This window comes from Lepus europaeus, chromosome 14, assembly GCF_033115175.1.
Source record: "Lepus europaeus isolate LE1 chromosome 14, mLepTim1.pri, whole genome shotgun sequence".
NCBI lineage: Eukaryota > Metazoa > Chordata > Mammalia > Lagomorpha > Leporidae > Lepus > Lepus europaeus.
The window spans coordinates 79,292,603-79,305,772 of record NC_084840.1 but is presented as its reverse complement, the minus strand read 5'-3'; the positions used below and the strand labels follow the sequence as shown (position 1 = coordinate 79,305,772).

The following is a 13,170-nucleotide window of genomic DNA, read 5'->3' as shown; positions in this document are numbered from 1 at the left end:
ATAATCCAAAAATAAAAAAAAAAAAAACAAATTCTGGTGAGGATGTGGGGAAAAGGGTACCCTAATATGCTGTTGATGGGAATGTAAACCATCTTCTCTTTTTGTTATTTGTTCTTTTTTTTTGGACTGAGAGAAATGCATTACTTCATTTTTATCATGTTTCCAGCTGTAACTATGTGATTCCTGTAGTTTGTGCGTTATGGACCTTCTATATATTGGTATGTTGCATATTTCTACTGATGGCTGTCATATCTTTCAGCATTTTGAAGTAAGTGCCTTACTTTATCTAATCAAAAATGTTAACATCTGAGTGTCTCTGTGTTTTTTTCCAGCATTTGTCAAATATCAAGAAGTGGCACATGGTTCATTTGAATTTGCAATTTTCTTGACATTATAATATTTATTATTGACTTTCCCACCACCAGATTATACTCTTTCATTGCTGTTCCAATAGACAATTTGGTGTTATGTCACAAATATCAGAAAAGAGAGGTATTTGTACTATCTATTTAATACTAAAGAAAAAGAATATTCCAAACAAGCAATGCCAACAGATATGGCAACTTAAAGGAAAGGGAAACTTTCATTGCAAAATAAAATCAACCAGGCCGGCGCCGTGGCTTAACAGGCTAATCCTCCACCTTGCGGTGCCAGCACACTGGGTTCTAGTCCCGGTTGGGGTGCCGGATTCTATCCTGGTTGCCCCTCTTCCAGGCCAGCTCTCTGCTATGGCCTGGGAAAGCAGTGGAAGATGGCCCAAGTGCTTGGGCCCTGCACCCGCATGGGAGACCAGGAGAAGCACCTGGCTCCTGGCTTCGGATCAGCGAGATGCGCTGGCCACCGTGGCCATTGGAGGGTGAACCAACGGCAAAAAGGAAGACTTTTCTCTCTCTCTCTCTCTCTCTCTCTATATATATATATATATATATATATATATATATCCACTCTGCCTGTCAAATAAATAAAGAAATAAATAAAGAAAAAGAAAAAGAAAATCAACCAAAACTGAAGCAAAATGAAACTGCAAACATGATTGGGCTCATGCCAATTAAATACATTTACATAATTATCTAAAGCCTTCATACAATCAAAACTCTTGGCTCAAAGAGTTTCACTGAGAACTCTGTTAAACATTTAAGAAGGGAATATTTACATGATTATCTAAAGCCTTCATACAATCAAAACTCTGGGCCCAAAGAGTTCCACTGTGAATTCTGTTAAACATTTGAGAAGGGAATACTTTAAACCGTGAATTATAGCAAACATTTAAGGAGGCAATATTTTTCACTGTGAGTTATAGCAAGTGTCTCAGAAAGAACTAACTCCAGTTTTACATTATGTACTTCAGAAAACTGAGCAAAAGGAAACATTTCCCAATTAGACATAAAATGTAACTATATTACTCATGAACTTTGGTCTACAAGTCAAAATCACTGATATTCTAGATGGAAATATAACTAATGATAAATTGTCAAATCATATTCAGAAATATATGAAAAGATAACATAAAATAACCTAATGGAATTAACCTAGGGATACAAGTTTAACATTTTAAATTCAACTGATGCAATCTGCCATATTAATATAATGGAGAAATAAAACCCATGTAATTATTTCAATGCATAAAAAATTAAATACTCATTAAAGTTCACAACAAAATGCTCAGCAAAATTCTTAGAAAATTTATTTAATCTGCTAAATGTTAAGTGTAAAAACTCTATAGCTAGTCTCACACCTAATGGTGAAATATTAAATAATTTTTCCCAAAGATCAGGATGAAGGAAGCCATATATTATGAGCAATTTTATTAATCATTATACCAGAGATCTGACTTGGATGATATTGCAATAAAGAATATAAAATAACTGAAACAGTAATAGGAATGCACTGCACACTATTGACATGGCCAAAATCCAGAATAAAGAAAAACCAAGGGCTGCTGATAAAATCATCAATAGAACTCTCTAGTCATTGTTTTGGGGAATGAAGAATGCTACAGCCATTTGGTTTTTCCCTTTTTTCTCCAAAATATTTATTTATTTTTGAAAGAGTTGGAGAGGAGGGTAAGAGAGAGAGGAGAGAGAGAGGATCTCCCATCTGCTGGTTCACTACTCAAATGGCCACAATGGCCAGGGCTGAGCCAGATCAAAGCTAAGAGCTAGGAGGTTCATCTGGGTCTCCCAAATTGGTGACATGGGCCCAAGGGAATGTGCTGTCCTCTACTGCCCTCCCAGGCCCATTATATTAGGGAGCCGGATATGAAATGGAGGAGCCATCTGCCAGCATGGCGGATGGTGGATTACTCTGCTACCACAAGTGCCAACACCAGTGCAGCCAGTCTGGAAGACAATTTGGAAGTTTCTTACAAAGTAAGCATGTATTACATAATTACACTATTGGATACTAACCTAACTGACTTAAAACTCAGGTCCACACAAAAACTGCATATGGATGTTTTATTGTAGTTTCATTCTTAATTACCAAAACATGCAAGTAATTAATATTCTGTTCAGTAGATGAGTGCTTACATAAACTAAGGCAAATCCAGATAATGGAGTATTATTTATAGCTACAATAAAAACACAGTCATCATTCCATAAAAAGGCATGTATGTAACTGCAGGACATTATTTTAAGTGAAATAAGTCAAATACAAGAAGACGAATATCACCTGATCTCACTCATGAAAAGCCCATTTCATGGAAATGGAGAGTATAAATGTGGGCTGTCAGAGACTGGAGTGTCTCAGGAAGTGAGGCATAGGGAAAGATTAGATCAATGAGTATTAAGTTATAGTTAAATAGGAGCAGGAAGTTCTAGTGTTTTATTGTATAGTAGCAATATTATTGATAATGAAATAATATACTGTACATATTTATAAAGAAGCTAGAAGAGATGATTTTGAATGTTTGCACTGTAAACCTATGAATGTCTGAGGGATTGGATATGCTTGACTGACATTTAGGTAATGCATGCATGCATTGATGCATCACACGGTGGGGCGTACCTTTAGTGGGCAGTTCAGATGCCTCAATCCCATATCAGAATGCCTGGGTTCAAGTCCTGACTCTGTTCCTGACTTCACCTTCTTGCTAATGTGCACTATGAATGGCAGCAGGTTATGTCTCCGGTAGTTAGATCCCTGCCATCTGTATGGGATACCAGTCTCCTGGTTTCAGACCCGGATGTTGCAGATGGGAGTGTGTGTTTCCATCTCTCTCTCCTTCAGTTTTTCTCTCTGCTTGTCAAATGAATAAATGATTTTAAAAAAATCATAGTGTATCCCATAAGTATATACTTTTATGTGTCAGGTAAATTTTTTAAAAATTATTTTAAAAATAAAAATATATAATTTAAAAAATGGTCAAAAATGTAAATATCACACTAATGATTTTTATGTTGATTACATTTTGAAATGTTAACATTTGGAGTGTACTGGTACATCAAATATATTATTGAGATAATAAAGAAGAATACTTAAGTGCGAATTATAAGTGTAAGAAGCCCAATTGGAAAGGCTACATAATGATAATTCCAATTATGTGACATTCTGGAAAAGGCCAAACTATAGAGCACTAAAAAGACCAGTTACTATCAGGGATTAAGAAGGAGAGAGGATGAGTAGGTAGAGCAGAGATGATATTCAGGGCAGTGAAATTAGTCTTTATTGTACTGTAATGGTCATTATAATATTATTGTGCATTTGTCCAAACCCATAGAATATACAACACCAAAAGTGATCCCTCATGTAAACTGTCTTTTGGGTGATGATGATGTGACAATTCTAAAAACGTACCATTCTGGTGAAGGGTTTTGATAATGAGGGAGACTGTGCATGTGTGGGGGTAGGGGTATATAGGAAATTGCTCAAGGTTGCTGCAAACCTGCTTTAAAAATAAAGTCAGTTAAAAATAACAAACAAAATTTAAAGGGAATTTATATTTGGAAGGAAAAATTAACTCCAATTTCATATTTTTTCACATACATAGAAAATAACCCTAGTAAACATACTGAGTTTAAAATTTTCAGTAAAAAATGTTGGTATAAATGTGTCAATTTTATTTTTATCTGTGAACTTCAAACAGTTGAAGGATGAAATTAAAATGAACATTCTATTCACAATAGTATCTAAAAAAATAGCAACTTGGTAACAGATTTAACAAAAATGTGTGGCATTTATCCACTACAAATTATAAATGAGAAAAAAATTGGGAGACCTGAAAAATGGTGAGATATATCATGTTCATGAAGAGTAAATAGGAAGATATCAGTTCACCACAAATGGATTTATATGTTCAATACTTATTTTTTGTTTTTGTTTCTGTTTTTTGACAGGCAGAGTGGACAATGAGAGAGAGAGAGACAGAGAGAAAGGTCTTCCTTTACCATTGGTTCACCCTCCAATGGCCACCTCGGCCAGCGCGCTGCAGCCGGTGCACCTCGCTGATCTGATGGCAGGAACCAGGTGCTTCTCCTGGTCTCCCTTGGGGTGCAGGGCACAAGCACTTGGGCCATCCTCCACTGCACTCCGGGGCCACAGCAGAAAGCTGACCTGGAAGAGAGGCTACCGGGACAGAATCTGGCGCCCTGACCGGGACTAGAACCTGGTGTGCCAGTACCGCAGGCCAAGGATTAGCCTATTGAGCTGTGGCACCGGCCATATTCAATTCTTTTAAAACCAAAATCCCATCAACTTTTTTTGAAGAATGAACTGATTACTAAAAGTATATGTCAATGCAAAGAACTAACACTATTCCAGAAATCATGAAGCACAACAAACTTGGTGCACTTATTCTACCTAATATCAAGACTTACTGTAAGTACTATAATCAAGACAGTGTGGTTCTACAACAAATATTGTCAAATAGGTGAGTAACAGAATAGAGAACTCAAAATGTTCTGAAGTGAGGATCCTCATTTCAACAATTTAATTTCAACAGGATTCTTTTCTCAGCCTTTGAATGAGGATCAAGTGCAATTCCAACAAAAGCACTAAAGCTTTGTAGCAGGCAAAGAAAACTTTTTAATAAGTGGTTTTAGAGTAATGAGAAGCATGTCTTGAAAAGAAAATGAAAAAGTGTATGCTGAAAGAAAATGTTCTTAGAGCCTGTATTTGGAAAAGGGCTGATATCGCGTGTATATAATTATCTTTCATAACTCAATAATAAGTATAAAAGAAACCCAAAGTCTAATGACTGAAAGATGTGTCATGAGACATTTCATAAAGTGGAATCCACAAAGGTAGAGTAAACGTATGGGAATGAACAACTGCTATACACTAATTACATAGCTGTAGTTGGAAAGTGAAAATGCCAAGTATTGGTGAGAAGCAAAAATGAGAACTTACATATTTTTGTTGGAATGTACATGTTATAATAATTTTGAAGAAATTTATAACAGTTGCTTATTAAAAAATACATCTCCCTTAAGAACCAGTAATTCTACTCTTGGTCTTCATCTCAGGAACAAAAGCATAAAGTCCCCAAAATACTTGTCCAAAGTTTTTTGTGGAAACTCTATATGAACAAAACTTGGAAACAGCTCACCAGTCCATCAGTCGAAGAATAGTTAAACAGCTTAGTCATAGAATGCTACTTGTCCGTGGGGAGGAGCATTGATATTGGTGAATCTCAATTCATAAATTAAGCTGAGTGAGTATACCTTTATAAAATATTATATCTTGTAGCAATCTCTTCTTTGTTGAAAAGACATTTATTAACAGGGCTTACCTGGGAAGGCGGTCTTAGGTGTAAGGAGTTTGATATAGATGGAAATTTGAGTTTGGGCTCCACAGTTGTGATTGCCTGATGGATTAAGATTTCAGAGGTTGGAATTCTCAAATAAAGAATATTCATGAACTAAATATAAGATATTTGAAGAAGTAAAAAACATAGTGGTAGAAATGAATAAGCAACAAAAGACAGCTAAAGATAGCAATTCACATTTCAAAATAAATAGAAGGGCCGGCGCTGTGGCATAGTGGGTAAAGCTGCCTCCTGCAGTGCTGGCATCCCATATGGGTGCTGGTTCAAGTCCCAGCTGCTCCACTTCCCACCCCCAGCTCTCTGTTGGTGACTAGGAAAGCAGTAGAAGATAGCTTAAATCCTTGGGCCCCTGCACCCACATGGGAGACCCAGAGGAAGCTCCTGGCTCCCGGCTTCATTTATTTATTTATTTATTTATCTTCATTTATTTATTTGACAGACAGAGTTAGACAGTAAGAGAGAGACAGAGAGAAAGGGGTTCCTTCTGTTGGTTCACTCCCCAAATGGCCGCTACGGCCAGCGTTGCGTTGATCCAAAGCCAGGAGCCAGCTGCTTCCTCCCAGTCTCCCATGCAGGTGCAGGGACCCAAGTACTTGGGCTATCCTCCACTGCCCTCCTGGGCCACAGCAGAGAGCTGGACTGGAAGAGGAGCAAACAGAACTAGAACCCGGCACCCATATGGGATGCAGGCACTGCAGGCCAAGGATTAACCAAGTGAGCCATGGCGCCGGCACCTCCTGGCTTCAGATCAGTGCAGTTCCAGCCATTGTGGCCAATTGGGGGGTGAACCGGTGGATGGAAGACCTCTTTCTCTCTCTCTGCCTCTCCTTCTCTCTCTGTGTAACTGACTTTCAAATAAATAAATCTTTAAGAAAACAAGTAGAATGTGTAGAAATGAAAATTATAATGGTTGAAATTAAAAGGTAAATGGCAGTTGAAAACCAGATTCAGTCCACATGAAGGGAGAGATCAGGAAGTGCAAGACATTATTAAGACTGCACGAGAGGCCGGCACCGTGGCTCAACAGGCTAATCCTCTGCCTGTGGCGCTGGCACCCCAGATTCTAGTCCAGGTCGGGGTGCCAGATTCTGTCCCGGTTGCTCCTCTTCCAGTCCAGCTCTCTGCTGTGGCCTGGGAAGGCAGTGGAGGATGGGCCAAGTGCTTGGGCCCCTGCACCCATGTGAGAGACCTGGAAGAAACTCTTGGGAATTGGCTTCAATAGGCTCAGTTATGGTTGTTGCAGCCATTTGGGGAGTGAACAATCAGCTGGAAGACCTCTCTCTTTCTCTCTTTCTCTCTTTGTTTCTGCCTCTCTCTACAACTCTGTCTTTTAAATAAATAAAATAATTTTTTAAAGAAGAGATACATCCATCATACATACAGAAATCACAAATATTACCAATGAGAAAAAGTTATTTTATTTTAAAAATATTTATATGTTATAAAGATACTCCTAAATAAAGAAAAAATAATAATTATCATACAGCCTGAAAAGCAAATCATCTCATAAAAACTATTTAAATAATTACTTTTTTCATTTTTATTAATCAGAAGAGAACATATTTCAATTATTAATCAGATATGATTCAGAGATGATAACTATACTTTCCTACCTCCTTCCCTCAACCTCTCTCTTTGCAATAACATAATTTTTGTAATAACATTATTTCAATTTATTTTACTATCACAGGCTTAATGCACCACTCTGCACAATGTTCAGCAAGTAAAAACTACAAAGACCATGGTCCAGAGAAATATAGAAAAGGGCTATAAATAATAATAATAATAAAAAGATGCTAGTTTCATGCTCATACAGTATTTGTATTCCATAGTAACTACTATGGAAAACATGTGATATTTATCCTTTGAGGACTGGCTTATTTCACTAAGCATAATAGTCTCCAGTTGCATCCATTTTGTTGCAGAGAATTTCATTCTTTTTTTATAGCTGAGTTGTATTCCATAGTGTATATATACCACATTTTCTTTATCCAGTCACCAACTGATGGACATCGGAGTTGATTCCATATCTTAGGTTTTGTGAATTGAACCACTAGAAACATGGACACAAATAACTCTTTCATAGACTGATTTAAAAGAAACAATGAGGCGATTGGCTGGGGCCCCCCCGCAAGCCTGCAAATGAAGTGCAGTGGCTGGGGAGGGTGACAGACCAGGTGGTTACTGCAGCCTCCCCCCACGAGCCTTTCCTCACCCTGGCTGGGTCAGCACAGACTGATGGAGAGGTGGTGGCAGCCTCGGCAAGCTGTTTATATATGTGTTTATATATATATATATATATATATATATATATATATATATATTATATACATAATATATATGTATATATGTTCTATATATACAAGTCTGTTTCTCTAGACTTGTATATATAGAACATCCTGGAATCCACCATGAATGGACAGTTGGACCTAAGTGGAACCCTAATCATCAAAGCTCAATTTGTGGAGGATATCTGATGAATTCCCATTCATAATGAAGCTATCACTTATGATGAATTAGTGCTAATGATGCAACGAGTTTTCCGAGGAAAACTTCTGAGTAATAATGAAGTTACAATAAAGTATAAAGATGAAGATGGAGATCTTATAACAATTTTTGATATTTTGACCTTTCCTTTGCCATTCAGTGCAGTAGGATACTGAAACTGACATCATTTGTTAATGGTCAACCCAGACCCTTGGATCAAGTCAGGTGAAATACTTCCATCGAGAACTGATAGAGCTTCAAAATAAAGTGAATCACTTATTGGATAGCTTGGAGCCACCTGGAGAGCCAGGACCTTCCACCAGTATTCCTGAAAATGATACTGTGGGTGGTAGAGAAGAAAAACCTACTGCTTCTGGTTCTTCTGGAAAACAGTCTACTCAGGTATGGCAGCAAGTATGTCAGCTTTTGACCCTTTGAAAAACCAAGATTAAATCAATAAAAATGTTATGTCAGCATTTGGCTTAACAGATGATCTGGTTTCAGGGCCACCAAGTGCTCCTGCAGAAGATTGATCAGGCACTCCTGACAGCATTTCTTCCTCCTCCTCGGCAGCTCACCCATCAGACACAAAGAGGTCAGATGGAAGGCCAGCTGTACCAACAGTAAAGCAACAGGCTGGTTATGGTGTGCAGCAGCCACCTCAGCAGTATGATGTGCAGCATGCAGCCAGTTAGAGTCAGCAGACTGGACCCCAGCAACCTCAGCATTTCCAGGGATATGGCCAACAACCAACTTCCCAGGCACCAGCTCCTGCCTTTTCTGGCCAGCCTCAACAACTGCCTGCTCCACCGCCACAGCAGAACCAGGCGAGCAATTATCCTCCACAAACTTACAGGACCCAAATGTCTCAGCCTACTAATTACACTGTGGCCCTGCCCGTCAACCTGGAATGGCTCCAGGCCAACAGGTTTATAGAGAGATTCTTTTTTTAAAGATTTATTTATTTATTTGAAAGTCAGAGTTATGCAGAGAGAGGAGAGGGAGAGAGAGAGAGAGAGAGAGAGAGAGAGAGATGTCTTCTACCCACCGGTTCACTCCCCAATTAGTGGCAATGGCCGGAGCTTCACTGAATCGAAGCCAGGAGCCAAGAGCTTTTTCCGTGTCTCCCACATGGGTGCAGGAGTCCAAGGACTTGGATCATCTTCTACTGCTTTCCCAGGCCACAGCAGAGAGCTGCATAGGAAGTGGAGCAGTCAGGTCTTGAACTGACGCCCATATGGGATGTCAGTGCTTCAGGACAGGGCGCTAACCTGCTGTACCACAGCACTGACCCCTATAGAGAGATTCATAAACCTACATATACTTAGTAAATACCCATAAGTCCCATGAAACAATAATTGCAGTAGTAATGATAAAAGCATAGATGGACAATCCCATTGTCATAATGGGAAGCTTAACATACTTTTCACAATGATTAATTTCAAGAAATCAATTATTTATCAAAAACAGAATAGTTAAACAACACGAATACACAATTTGTATACACATAACATATTTGTGTGAGAAATACAATCTGTAAAACTCATGATCTGCTAAGGTATAAAACGTGTTTTAGTAGATTCCAAAAATTGCTATCATTGTTGACCATACTCCGATACAAATTCAAATGAACTAGGACTAAATAAGCAAAAAGTTGACCACTGAATTCCCATGTGTTTGGAAAAATCCAAATATATTTCTAAAAAGTCATGATTAGGAAAGAGACGTAGAAAGTAGCTAACCACTTAACCAATTCTCAGACCACATGTTATTCTCAGTGGTGGAAGTTAGGAGCTAGGCATGTGTGGCCACTTACATCAGTTCAATATTATCCTGTTTTCCTAGCCAATCTTTGACAAGAAAAAATTAAGGTATAAATTATAAATATGGCCCCACTACCATGGATCCTCAATTGACTCAGCTTGGCTTGTGGCGCACCACTTGCACAGAAGAGAGACTAGTCGTTATACATATTTATTTTATCACCTGTGGAGCTGACCGTCTCAACCTACCTAGCATTAAGGTCAGACTCTGTGATGCAGACTCTCATCACCTGAGTTATGGAGAATATGCTGAAAACTAGTTCTAGGATATGCTCATAAGGGTAGCCAAGCTGCGACAGAGTTGTAATGTACTGTCTCTAGTGACCTGCATTAGTGACCTAATGACAAAGTGCAGGTGCTATTGGGAAGTGTGGCCCTCTGAGTCATGGGATGGAGGCTTTTGTGTGAGAAATCTTCCCCCCATGCTAGCTGAGAGCAAACTCCCGTGCCTGGAGAGTGATCATCTGGCAATATAAGGTCTGCTTCCATGAAACTTCTCCATCACTCATTGTCTGCACCCCATTAACTGAAGTCAGTCCAACACTGCCTGGTTATGGAAGCATACACTCTTCTGGAAAGAATAGGATGCATGGAAATCAATGACTGCATACTGGCAGGTCCAGAGGAATTTGTGTAGAAGATCATGAACCTATTCCACAGGGTGTATGGATGTAAGATTGAACAGGGAGACATCCTCGATGTGACAGCATTCACCTGTGATGTGAGATTTAAGGCTTTTGCAAAAACATGGAGTGGTTTTATGGGATACATCCTTAAACTGTGTGCATCAAGGACTAATGGTGTGTGGGCAGGAGGATATTGACATTTGCATAGCATGATAAATGTCTGAAGAGTTAGGTTCATATTAGAATGGATTCACTCTATAAGAAGGGAAAAGATTCTTTCTGACCATGTACCTAGCAAGGGCCAAAGGGTATTTTCTTTGCATGAAAAATGTAGCAATGTGTCCCCTTTTGTGTAAATTGATAGCAAACAGCGGTTTTCCTGGAACATGACTCTAGTACCAATGGCTCAGTTAGTATACGAAATGAAAGATAGGAGGTGGCAACCTCAACCATCAAAAGTCATGTGAGTCTTGTGATTACCGCCTGTTGAAAGGCCAGAAAAAAATGCCTTCTTGTCCATCAGCACTCATGGAGGTTACTAAGGATAATGCTATCCCTTGTAAAGAATTAGAAGGCCAACCAACTAGGGGACTCTCTATTGAAATCATTGTGATACATCATAACAACCAGAACAGGTAAAGGCTGTCCCAATGAAATGCATATTCTATTACCGTACTCAGAATCCATTGATTCTAGTGGTGGCTGACATATCTTGAGAAAGTTCCCTTCAATGATTTGCAAGTATGCCTGGAAAAATATTTCTTTGGTCTTCTAGAAGGAGATGAGTCCTTTGCTAGGGTAACCATTCTCTGAAAAAAGACATATGTACAATTTTTATGAGGCATTACAAATGATTTCTTGGCCAACACAGCCTTAACAGACATGAAATGATTTTTAAAACCTATCATTGGAAAAGATCAGAGAAATTTGACTTTAATTGATAAGGATGGAGGTGCATATTCATGCTCTGAGCTTGAGACTATACTATAAAGGTATCCACCATAACTGTCTACATCACTATCATAGCTAACTATATCATATATACATATATACTTATTTGGTAATGCTAGTTCACTAAGTTGATGGCTTTATGCTAACTGGAATTTGTGATTAAGACATGAAAATTACCCAAAAGATCTGAGAACTGCTTGTAGTCCCACAGAGATGGAGAAAATACTACATTTCTGGGACCTGAGAGATCAGTGTCATGTTTAGAGGATTATCATGATTAAATTAGTCTGGGATATCCACTTGCTCCATGAAAGGGTAAGCTATTCTGCATAGCCCTTACTGCCAGCTCTAAGAGGTAGTACAATGCTTGTGGACCTGCAGAATTTTGGAAGCATTACTCAATACAGTAATTCAATATGGCCTAAAAGCTGTCAATTTTAATTGGAGCCCAGGTCAAGAGAATTCTTTACAGCAGGATCAGTCTGAAATACAAACTGGATTTGTCGGTGGGTGATGTGACTTAATGCTGAAGTAATGTTAACGGATAGTAATGATGTTTGAGGTGTTCAGGAAGCTCCAGTGCAAGAAATGCAGTATATACTTCAAGAGCTACCTATTGCCAACCGAATATAACTGAGTCCTCTAATGCATAAACTCAAGTAAGCCAGAATCAATCATTCTCCTGGAAGTACCATGTTGAGAATCAGATCTGAGCCTGTCTATTGGCATGAATAAAATGGCCAAGTAGGTGACCTTGATTCCTTGTTGTCAATAATGTCTCTTGCTCATTGTACACCTTTGCTCCCATGGTGAATGCCCCATGACTGATGTAGCATGTATTTTTCATGCAAGTCAGGGCAATTTTGATAACACAAAACAGACTCTTTAACCATTTTTTTGTGAAGCTCCAGGCACAAATCAGAATTCTGCAAGTATCAGAGAAATAAACAAGATGCTTGTTTATCCACCTCAAAAGGAGAGAGAGCTGCCTTGAGCTATGACTGTGTATCATCTGCCAGCAACTTACAAAAGGACTCTGGAAGGAATGAGGTGGAGGATCCAGCAAGAAAAAATCTTTCTAAAAAGCCCCTGAGTGCACCTATAGGAGAGAGCTACAGTTATGGTGATCCTGAAATTTCATATGAATGCTCACAGTTTTAGAGAAGGTTCCTAACACCCAGGTAGACAGGATGATGAGTGCTGAGACTGTCCTCCATGATTTTTTCTTGGCTATCTTGGATCCAAGAATAACATTACCATAGTAATAAGGATGGACCCTCAGGTTTTGAGTCATTCTAACAACATTGGAACCCTCATAACTTGGAAACAGCACTTATGACTGTAACTCATTGTGATACAATCAGGAACTGGATTATTACTAAAAATACAGGAAGTATTTGTTGTGGCTAGTTGGAGGGTAAGTATATCATTGAATATAAGAGAGCAATTCTTTCATAGGAAAATTTGAAATTTTGTGACATATGTCTGTTCAAAAATTCTTTGAGATTCTCGTAAGTTT

At 38.6% G+C, this 13,170-nt stretch overlaps 1 pseudogene; it reads left to right on the top strand.

The window, feature by feature from the left end:
* The first annotated feature begins 8,144 nt into the window (after window positions 1–8,144).
* Window positions 8,145–12,812, top strand: LOC133773476 (protein TFG-like; annotated as a pseudogene).
* The last annotated feature ends 358 nt before the right edge of the window (window positions 12,813–13,170 follow it).